Source organism: Prunus mume, linkage group LG1, assembly GCF_029339155.1.
Source record: "Prunus mume cultivar Tortuosa linkage group LG1, ASM2933915v1, whole genome shotgun sequence".
Lineage (NCBI taxonomy): Eukaryota > Viridiplantae > Streptophyta > Magnoliopsida > Rosales > Rosaceae > Prunus > Prunus mume.
In genome coordinates this window covers 16,167,142-16,177,164 of record NC_142698.1, presented here as the reverse complement: position 1 = coordinate 16,177,164, position 10,023 = coordinate 16,167,142, and positions in this window count along the sequence as shown.

Sequence of the window (10,023 nt, the reverse complement as noted above, 5' to 3'; positions counted from 1 at the left end):
GCAGTCTAGGCGGTCGCTAGGCGGTCTAGGTGGGCGACATGAGGGTATATGCAGATGGTGGCCAAGATCTCTATGTTCTAGGCGGGGCTAGGCGGTCTAGGCGGGCGCTAGGCGGTATAGGCGGGCGCTAGGCGGTCTGGGCGGGCGGGCTAGGGGGCGCTGCGCCTAGAAAAAAAAAACGCCATTTTGGAATCTCCAAAGTCAGGGAAGAGATCCGATGGTGCTATGAGCTAGAGACAGAGAGATGAGGATTGAAGAAGAAGTCTGAGCGAGAGAGAGGGGCTGGAAGACGGCTCTTGTTAGAGTTAGGGTTTGAGAAGGAAAATTGCATTTATATGTTGAAAAAAAAAACAAAAACAAAAGAAGAGATGGGCCCCCGATTACTCCTCATTCTGAACCCCTTTTATTTTTCTCTCTTGTGTTTTGTTCCACTATTCAGTTCTGTCTTCTTTTATGTTGGTTGGTAGATCTTCATCAATCATCAAAGTTCTTTTTTCTCGTGATATTTGTGTGATATTTTTTTTTCTTCTTTTCTTTTTCTTTTTTTCCTTTGTGTGTGTGTTTTTGTATGCAGTGCAGGTGCCAAAGACTGGAAAAGGCAAGAAAAAAAGGCTCAACCCGTTAACAAGGAAGGATAGATTATCATCAGCAAGATGTTTCTCCATGGGGATTCAGTGATCATTGTTCTTAGGAATATTAAGTGAGGTGTATAGTATGTAGCTTTGACAATTCCAATAGACTTGTACAAGTAGAGTCCATGCTGAAGATTTATATGCACTGACGTTGGGAGCTTTTATATGCACTTTTTTTAAATTAGAGCAACTTTCGAGTGCACTTTTTAATCGTATAGTTCTTGAACAAAACTTGACTCGTTTGAATCCGTTGGTGAATTCAATTGATAGGAACTTTCACTTCACCATATATAAGTGGTAATCTTAATTTACCTTGCGCAAGACGTGGAGAAATTATAGAATGGTAAAGTATCACCACGTAAACTAATGATATACTGTTTAGGAAATGTGTTTTTCTTACTATTATAACCGAAATTATATACTTTCTTTTGAAAGGAACAATGACAATACATTGTCCCATTAACTATACAAAAGACCATAGCTTTTTTAAGAACAAAAATAATTTAAATTTGATATCTTATACATATATATATGAAGCAGCCCTTTCATGAAACAAATTGGCTAAATTAATCTTTAATTAATATACAACTAATATGTTATAGTCAACGAGAAAAAATTAACACTAGCTTCTAATTATATTATATATGTGCTTTTCTAAAACATAAATTGTACTTTAGTTCAACCTATTGAAGACCTCATGTATCGGACCTCTTGTTGAGTCTTTACTCAAACCCAGTGATTCTGTTGAGTATTTCATCTTTCTTTGTTTTCCTAAAAAATACCTCATGTATCGGACCTCTTGTTTTGGGGCATAGCTGTTTCAATAGGGTATAATTTCTACCCATTGGGAATTGTGAGAAAAAACTTAATTACATTATCGACACAAAGAGTTTCAGAAGAAATTCCAGATTCTCGGATATCGAAGTGAAATCGTTGGTGACAAATCTAAATCTATAACAACAAAAATTAGTTCTATATATGGGCTAGAGCAATGTTGGGACTTTAGTCTGAATCACAAGCGCTATGCATCATGCAAAAGGTGTCTCAATACATAAGCCAAAATCTTCGCGAGCGTTGTCGTCTTTAGTCGAGGAGCTATAATATGGATGGTTGGTTGCATCCAAAATACTCATACACAAAATTCTTTGGTAGGATAACAGGTGTATGGGAAAAATCCTCAATTCCATTCCTAATTCCAAGTTATTTCCAATGGCACTAGATCATTTGTTAAATCGATTAACTTCAAATTGTTTCGACAATTGTATGCTACTCTTTGGAAGCATTCAGGTGACTAAGAGGAATAAAAGGACAAACAGGATTAATCTTTATAGTTTGGTAGAGTGTAATAGAGACTTGTCACATGAAGATTGCAAGAAGTGCCTTTACGTTGCAATAAGCGAACTTCAAGGTTATAGTCAAAGAATGAGTGGTGGACGTGCGATTTATGGGAGTTGTTATGTCTGATTGAATTTTACGTCTAATACTAAAATTTGTTTCTTTCAAATGGAGGTATTTATAAATAAGTATAAAGATGTGTTAACCTTAAAAGAGATAAAATATTAAATAAATATCAATTTCAATAGGACTAAATAAATGGGTATGTAGGACTATATAAACGGATAAGTAACTAAATAAACTCCCCAACACCAAATGGACAAAAGTTTATATATATATAAAGACCATCTTAAGGTTTGTTTGATAACCATTTCATTTTCAGTTTTCATTTTCACTATTTTTGAAACTGATACTTGTGGAAAAAGAAAAGATGTTTGGTAACATATTTCGTTTTCCATTTTCAAAAAAAGTGAAATCAAGTTATCAAAATTACCCTTATTTTTTAAAACAATTTGAAAGAGTTTTTAATTTTCATTTTTCGTTTTCATTTTTTGTGCGCTCCTTTTTCACTCATCAATTTGACATCACCAAACATGGAATGCATTCGAGGTACCAAAACTCAGTTATTTGGGACCACCTTTAACGACTTTAATTACTTTAATTAGTTGTTATGTTTTAATTATTATTTACCTAGTGAATAATTAGTATTTAAATATTTTAACAAATAAAAAATAAAAAAAACTATTTATTAAGTAATATAATTTATAAAGTTAATTAAATAATTAATAGTAATTATTCACTAAATAAATAATAATTAAAATATAATTACTAATGAAAGTAATTAAATAAGGCTAAGATATGATTTAATTAATAAAAAGAAAGTTTTTTTAAAAAAAAAATCTATTGACTTAAAGATACTAAGTATATTATTTCTTTTTAAAAGAACCTCTTCAGAAGAAATTTTGTCTGGAGAGGTCTAATCCGGCAAATATAAATTCATATTTTTATTGTTGGTGCAATGTAGAATTATCTTTAAAGGATAGAATATTTCAACCAGTATAGCCGCAGGGCTATACTCTACAAATAAAATATTTCAATAGTATAGTCACGCGAATACTTGATAATAGAAATTTTCAACAGTATAGCAGCTGAGCGATACTCTCTAAATAGAAATTTCAAATGTATAGCTGCCCGCTATACCTTGTAAATCCAAATTTCGAACGATAGCAGCGGCGCCATATACGTGTAATAGAGTATTTCATTAGTAGCCATTTCCTAAATAGAATTTTTCAAATGTATAGCCGCTGCGGCTATATCTTAAATAAAATATTTCAACTGTATATGCTTAACTACAGAGACATAATAAACTCACTCCATCATACCATCTTGATTACTAAATTATTCAATTATAAAATTACTAATAAGCTATTCCAAATATGGTTCATTCCACCCACTCCCAAGCTCATTCACGTTTGTTTAAATTAACCCAGGCAAATCCTGAATCTGAAACAACATGTTCATATACTTGAAGAAGTGTGGCACTGCTTCTTCAACTCTGAAAGATGAAATCCATTCTAAAGGGTTCTGAGCATTCAATATAGTTTCAACTGTTGTAAAGGTCTTCAAACTACCACAAGTGCAAATATCAAAAGAATATGAATGAACGATAAGAAACCCCACAAAGAGCTTATATTACAAAAGTCAATATGTAGTGATATAACTAAACTTAATGCTTATCGAGGGTAGTTTCTGGGTTTAACTCGCAATATTTCTGGCAACATCAATAGGATCAACGCTTGCAAGACTGCACACTAGGGAAAACAAATTATTAGAATACCCTTAGCTTAAACTGAATCATCCATCCTCTGATAAAATATGCATATAATCCTTTAACGCAACTACCAAGACTAGAACCAAATATTTATAGAGAGAATGCATCTAACATAGTCCCTGAATATGGGCTATGTTTCTTCAAGCACCACAACTACAACCAAGAATACGGATTGCTTTAAAAAAATAAACACAAAGAAAATTTGAAAGCAAGTAAAAGCATGCCATGTCCTAAAATATTTTAATAGATACAAAATTAAAACATAAATTAAAACCAAAATATATGCATGGTAAACCTGAACTGAATCTCAACCAATGATTCAGCAATTTCTTGGTCGAAGATGAGGGTTTTCTATAGCAAATGTATTATCTTGCATCTCTCTCGAGGTTTTGATTTACTATTTTTGCCCATCTTATGGATCCAAAAGCCGCATTTCACACTACACTACTGGAAAATAAATCTGAAAAAAAAACCGCCTGCTTTTTCGAATTGCTTTAGCGCTAAATGGCGGTGATTTATATTAAAAATATATCGTAGTAGCCCGCGGCTATACTTTATTTATTTTCTCTGGAGTTAATGCCATTTCGGAGTTAGCATCAAACGACATTCTATTTTCTCAGTAAATGGCCACAGACCTTAATTCTAGTTGAGTGGTAAAGAATGACATTTTATAATTTTTCCTATTAGATTCTCTCCTCTTTTCCTTTCGAATGAAAGGCATGATTTGTCATTTGATTCATGATGTTGATTGAATGCAGGCAACTCCCAAGGTTCACCCTAATTTATGGAAACCAAGGAGTGGCTTGGAGCTGATGAACAATGACCTTCCCAGCACCAACTCTGAAGAAGAGGCTATGTCCTGCTTTGATTTGTCAGAAGATTCATATCTAATATCACCAACAAGAGGATGATCTCCATTTTTGAGTATTTGCAGAGATGATGCACTGACCCGAAGAAAGTAACGTTAAAATAAATAAAAACAACATTCAAGTTTTAGAAAATGCTTTATCAAGGGTTGTTTTTAAATTTATTTTTAAAAGCGATCGCATACGCTATAATCTTTAAATATATTATTTATTTAAGGTATCGCTATGGCTTATCGTTTTTAATATTTTTAAATAACATAAAAGAGTAAAGCCGCATGACTGTTCTCCTTTAAATAAAAATATTTTCCCTGATTTTCCTTTATCAATAAGAGTAATTTAGAACATTATCCATTACTATTATGCCCTTACCCAGTCTTTATTGTCCCCTTTTGATTTTTTTTTACTTATTTCCCATACAAATAATTTAGCATTTTTCCCATTCAATACTTGTATTATACACGTAAGTACGTATTTTTCAATAATACTTTTGTCTGACACATCTTAAAGACTCGGTACAATACATATTTATAAAAATAAAAATAAAGCAAACGACAATATACATATTGTACATGTACATATATATTATTCATGTTTAATACACAAGTTTATTTACAAAATTTCATATATTATTGAATTAAAATATTATATATTAAAACATTATATAGTGGCCGAATTTTTTGTTGTAACTTGCTACAAAAATTTCCCAATAAATCACGTACGTATTTTTCCCGTTCATATTTTACTAACTATGAAAGAATGTGAGAGGCTAAGATTATTTCTTGTTGTAACAAAAATGCAAGACGGTGAACTTTCAAAATCTCTTTGCCAACTAAAACAACAATTTCAAACAAAGATGTATGAGTATAGTAGTAAGAGGTGGTAGTATTCTTTTTTTTCTTTTCTTTAAAAAAAAAAATAAAACAAGAGATTAGGCGAGATTAGCTCTTCAGTATCGGTCATCGGATGCACAAACATCCCCCCGCCCATCCCCTTGATCATAATTTTATTAATATAAAAGAAACATATAATGAAAACAAGTATAGCAGGGGGACCAAACCAAAACCCTACAGAAAAGAAAGACAATGACATAAAGGCACAGCAACATGCGGACCCAAGAAACCAACACCGAAGGAGTAAACAAAAAGAGACTAAGTAAAATGGTAACTCGGCATGCCCAGATAGTCCCCGATGATGAAGACAAAATAAATGAAGTTGCAATGTCCCACCACGTGAAACCAGAGCCCTGAACATCGTGATTTGCCAAAGTGTCAACTCCATGATTAGCCTTGTGAAATATATGAGAAATCTTAAACAACATGTGTTGGAGACGATGCAACAATTCTGCCAATCAACCCGCAATTGGCAAGGGACCAAATGAGGAGAGCGAAAGAATTGAGTAACTAATAACAAATCAGTTTCAATCCAAACATTATGCCGAGCATGAAGCCAAGCAAGCTTAATGGCCTTGATGACATCTAAAACTTCAACATGTATTGCACTAGGGACATCTAAATTGGAGCAAAAATGCCCTAAGTACACAACCATGATAGTCTCGAAATACACCACCACTACCTGGTTTACCAAAGTCACTTTTGTGAGTGTCATCAGTATTAATTTTGACCAAACCAAAGCAAGGGGGATGCCACGTAACCTCAATATAATTTTGGGATTGGGGCTAGGTCTATAACGCACCCCCAAAGGAACGAATAATACACAAGTCATGAACATTGTTCGACATATGACCCTTGGCAAAAGTACTAGAGGCACGCACATGATAAATGGTACGACAAGCAAAAGAAACTGTAGGAACCTTTAAATAGAATATTTTAAAAGTATAGCCGCGCGACTATACCCTTTGAACAACAAACTTTGAATTTCTCTTTTTACATTACTTTAATTAGTAGTTATGTTTTAATTATTATTTACTTAGTGAATAATTAGTATATAAGCGCACACATAGGAACAAAGCTAGAAATACATACCATGTCTAATTGATTCATTATCTCAAGGCTCAGCTTTGCTACAGAGAAATCCATATTTTTAATGTTGATTTAAAGTATAGCCATGCACGTGATACACTATAAATATAAGATTTTAAAGGTATAGCCACTCGCTATACGATACTCGGTTAAACAAACTGAACTCTATAGGTTTTATGTATGTGCAACGGCACATCTGCTCGCTGAATGGTTAAACATCAATGAGTTGCCGTTGAGCTTCAATCTTGATTTCCTCCTTCATTTTTCTTATAAATTCTTGAAATTTTTTTTTGAGTTCATCTGTTCTGTACTGGTAGTGGCCAAGTAGTCATTAACATGATTTGTTTCCAGCTCTGTTGTCTCCATCTCTTCTTCTCGTTCTTTTATCAGATTCACTTCCTCCTGCTTTTCTTCTGCGCTAAAAGCTTGAGGTATTTCTTATTTGCAGTGAGTTCCATTTTTATGTTCTTCCTGTTGTCCATCTTCGTGGTCATCTTCTTCTTCTTCTTGTATAGTTGGCGATTCCCCTTCATCTTCACCAGCAACATAAGCGATGGCTTCTGATCGAGACTCAGCGTGGGATTCATGATTATTAATAGAGGTGGTGCGCAACTTCTGCTATGAGTCTAGGACTAGACACAGAGATTGCTTAGTTTATGGGTGCACCTCCACCTTACCTATATTTATGTAAATAGTATATGCTAAAATATGAAAACTATGAGAGAATATTTGTTTGTGGGAATTTTCTATGTATTCTTCTCCTTGTAGGAGATTATATTTATAATACAACGAAACCTGAATCGGCAAGTAAATAATAAATTCCTAAATCTATTTACAATAGGAAATCAAGAATTAAAGTAAATCAATTATAATTATAATAGGAATTATTGGTGTGTAAGGAAAGTAAGTCAATATCCACAAGTCACGCCAACACTCCCCCTCACGTTGGTGCATAGATGTCGCCAATGCCCAACTGATCCAGTGAATTGTGGAATGCTTTACTGGAAATCGCCTTTGTCAAAATATCCGCCAATTGATCCTCGGATTTCACAAAAGGAAACTGAAACACTTTAGCCTCAAGCTTTTATTTGATGAAGTGTCGATCCACCTCAACATGTGTAGTACGATCATGCTGAGCCGGATTCTGTGCAATGGCTATAGTAGCCTTGTTGTCACAAAAGAGATTCATTGTAGATATAGGTTTATACCCAAGTTCAATAAGCAACTTTCTTAACCAAAGAAGTTCACAAATCCCTTTAGTCATGCCTCTGAACTCGGCTTCTGCACTGGATAAAGCTACTACATTCTGTTTCTTGCTCCTCCATGTCACCAAATTACCTCCCACGAGATGTGAAGTAACCTGATGTTGATTTTCTATCCATTACATTACCCCCAATCTGCATCTGAATAACCATCAATATTTAGATTACCCTGCTTTGAGAACATAAGTCCTTTTTCAGGTGCAGGACTTCAAATATCTAAGTATCCAAGAACTGCATTCATGTGGTCTTCACTTGGAGAGTGCATAAATTGATGACAACGCTCCTTTGTATAAGCAATGTATGGTCGAGTATGTGACAAATAGATCAATCTTCCCACTAACCTTTGGTATATTTCTTTGTTAGTTGGAACTTGTTCAGGATATTCTCCAAAATGATTATTCTGAACAATAGGAGTGTTCGCAGGTTTGCTATCTAGCATTCATGTGTCTCAACAAGTCCAAGACATATTTCCTTTGAGAGAGAAATATGCCTTGCTGCGATCGAGCCACCTCAATTCCCAATAAATACTTGAGTCCACCTAGATCCTTCATCTCAAACTCTATAGCCAGATAGTCTTGTGGCTGTGATATTTCCATTTATCATTCCCGGTAATAATCATATCATCAACATAAATTATTAATCCATTACCTTCCTTCCGATGTTTCAAGAACAGAGTATGATCTGAGTTAATTTGAAACAATTATTCTTCAATGCCATGGTGAACCGTCCAAACCATGCACGTGGTGACTGTTTCAACCCATACAATGCTTTTCGTAACTTGCAAACTTGTTCCAGTCTGAGTAGTATTATAACCATGAGGAATGTCCATGTACACCTCCTCCGTGAGTTCGCCATGTAGAAAAGCATTCTTTACATCAAACTGGTGTAGTGGCTAATCCAAATTAGCTGCAAGGGACAATAAGACTCTGACGGTGTTTAACTTTGCAAGCTGGAGCAAAGGTTTCTTCATAGTCTATACCATAGGTCTGTGTGTACCCTTTTGCCACAAGTCTTGCCTTGTATCGCTCGATAGATCCATCTGCATTGTGTTTTATAGTAAACACCCATCTACATCCGATAGTCTTTTTTCCTCGTGGTATAGTTTCCAATGTCCAATAGTCTGATTTTTCTCAAGAGCTTTCATATCCTCTTTTATAGCTTGGACCCACTTAGGATCTTTCAATGCTTCAGAGACCTTGGTTGGAATATGGATATCAGACAACTGATGCACAAAAGCCTTGAGTGGTTCAGACAGCTTCTCAGTGGATACATGATTTGCAATTGGATATTTAGATGTCTTGCCAATATCAGGTGAATAGCGGTTTGGTGGCTTCCCACGATTTTGCCTGAAATGTAATTGATATCCAATAGTTTTATCTTCTAAATGCACAAGTCTAGTAGGAGTAGTTACCTCAAGGATATTCTCGGAGATTGATCTGTTGGTACTGTTAAGTTAGAGGAGGTCTTCATCTTGTTGTTCTGTATTGTCTGAGGTGTGAGACTCGGATCGAAATATCTTTGTATGGATCAGTGGGTCGGTAATTGATCGCTATGAATGGGCGATTGGTCGTTTTCGGTGAGAGTAATCTTATGCTCCAGGACTGGGATGATCAATCATTTCTGTATAGGAGAATTTCTTCGTTTTCCAAGTTACTCAATTATGCTCTTCACCAGTATTCTCCCAAGGGTAGAATGGGATGATGGGTCTTGGAAGAAACGGCTCAATTCGAAGGTCACGTCCAAAGTGACATAGGTATGCGTCGGGTAGGAGGTGATAGCAGCGGTAGCTTTTCGATGAGTGGCATAACCCACAAAAACACAACAAAGCGCCTGAGGATCAAGTTTGCTCGTTGATTTTTGTGGAGATGAGAAGCCACACATCCAAGATTCGGTGTGAGTATCAAAGCAGGAGCGAGGTACGTATTGCGCAAGCACTGTAAGGGAGTTTTAAAGGTCAATACACCAAAGGCATGCGGTTGATTAGGTGAACTGCGGTGACAATAGCATCATCCCAGTGATGGCGAGGAACATAAGCGCCAATCAGAAGGGCTCGGGCGGTTTCAAGAAGATGTCGATTCTTTCGTTCAGCAACACCATTTTGTTGCGGTCTCTGAGGAC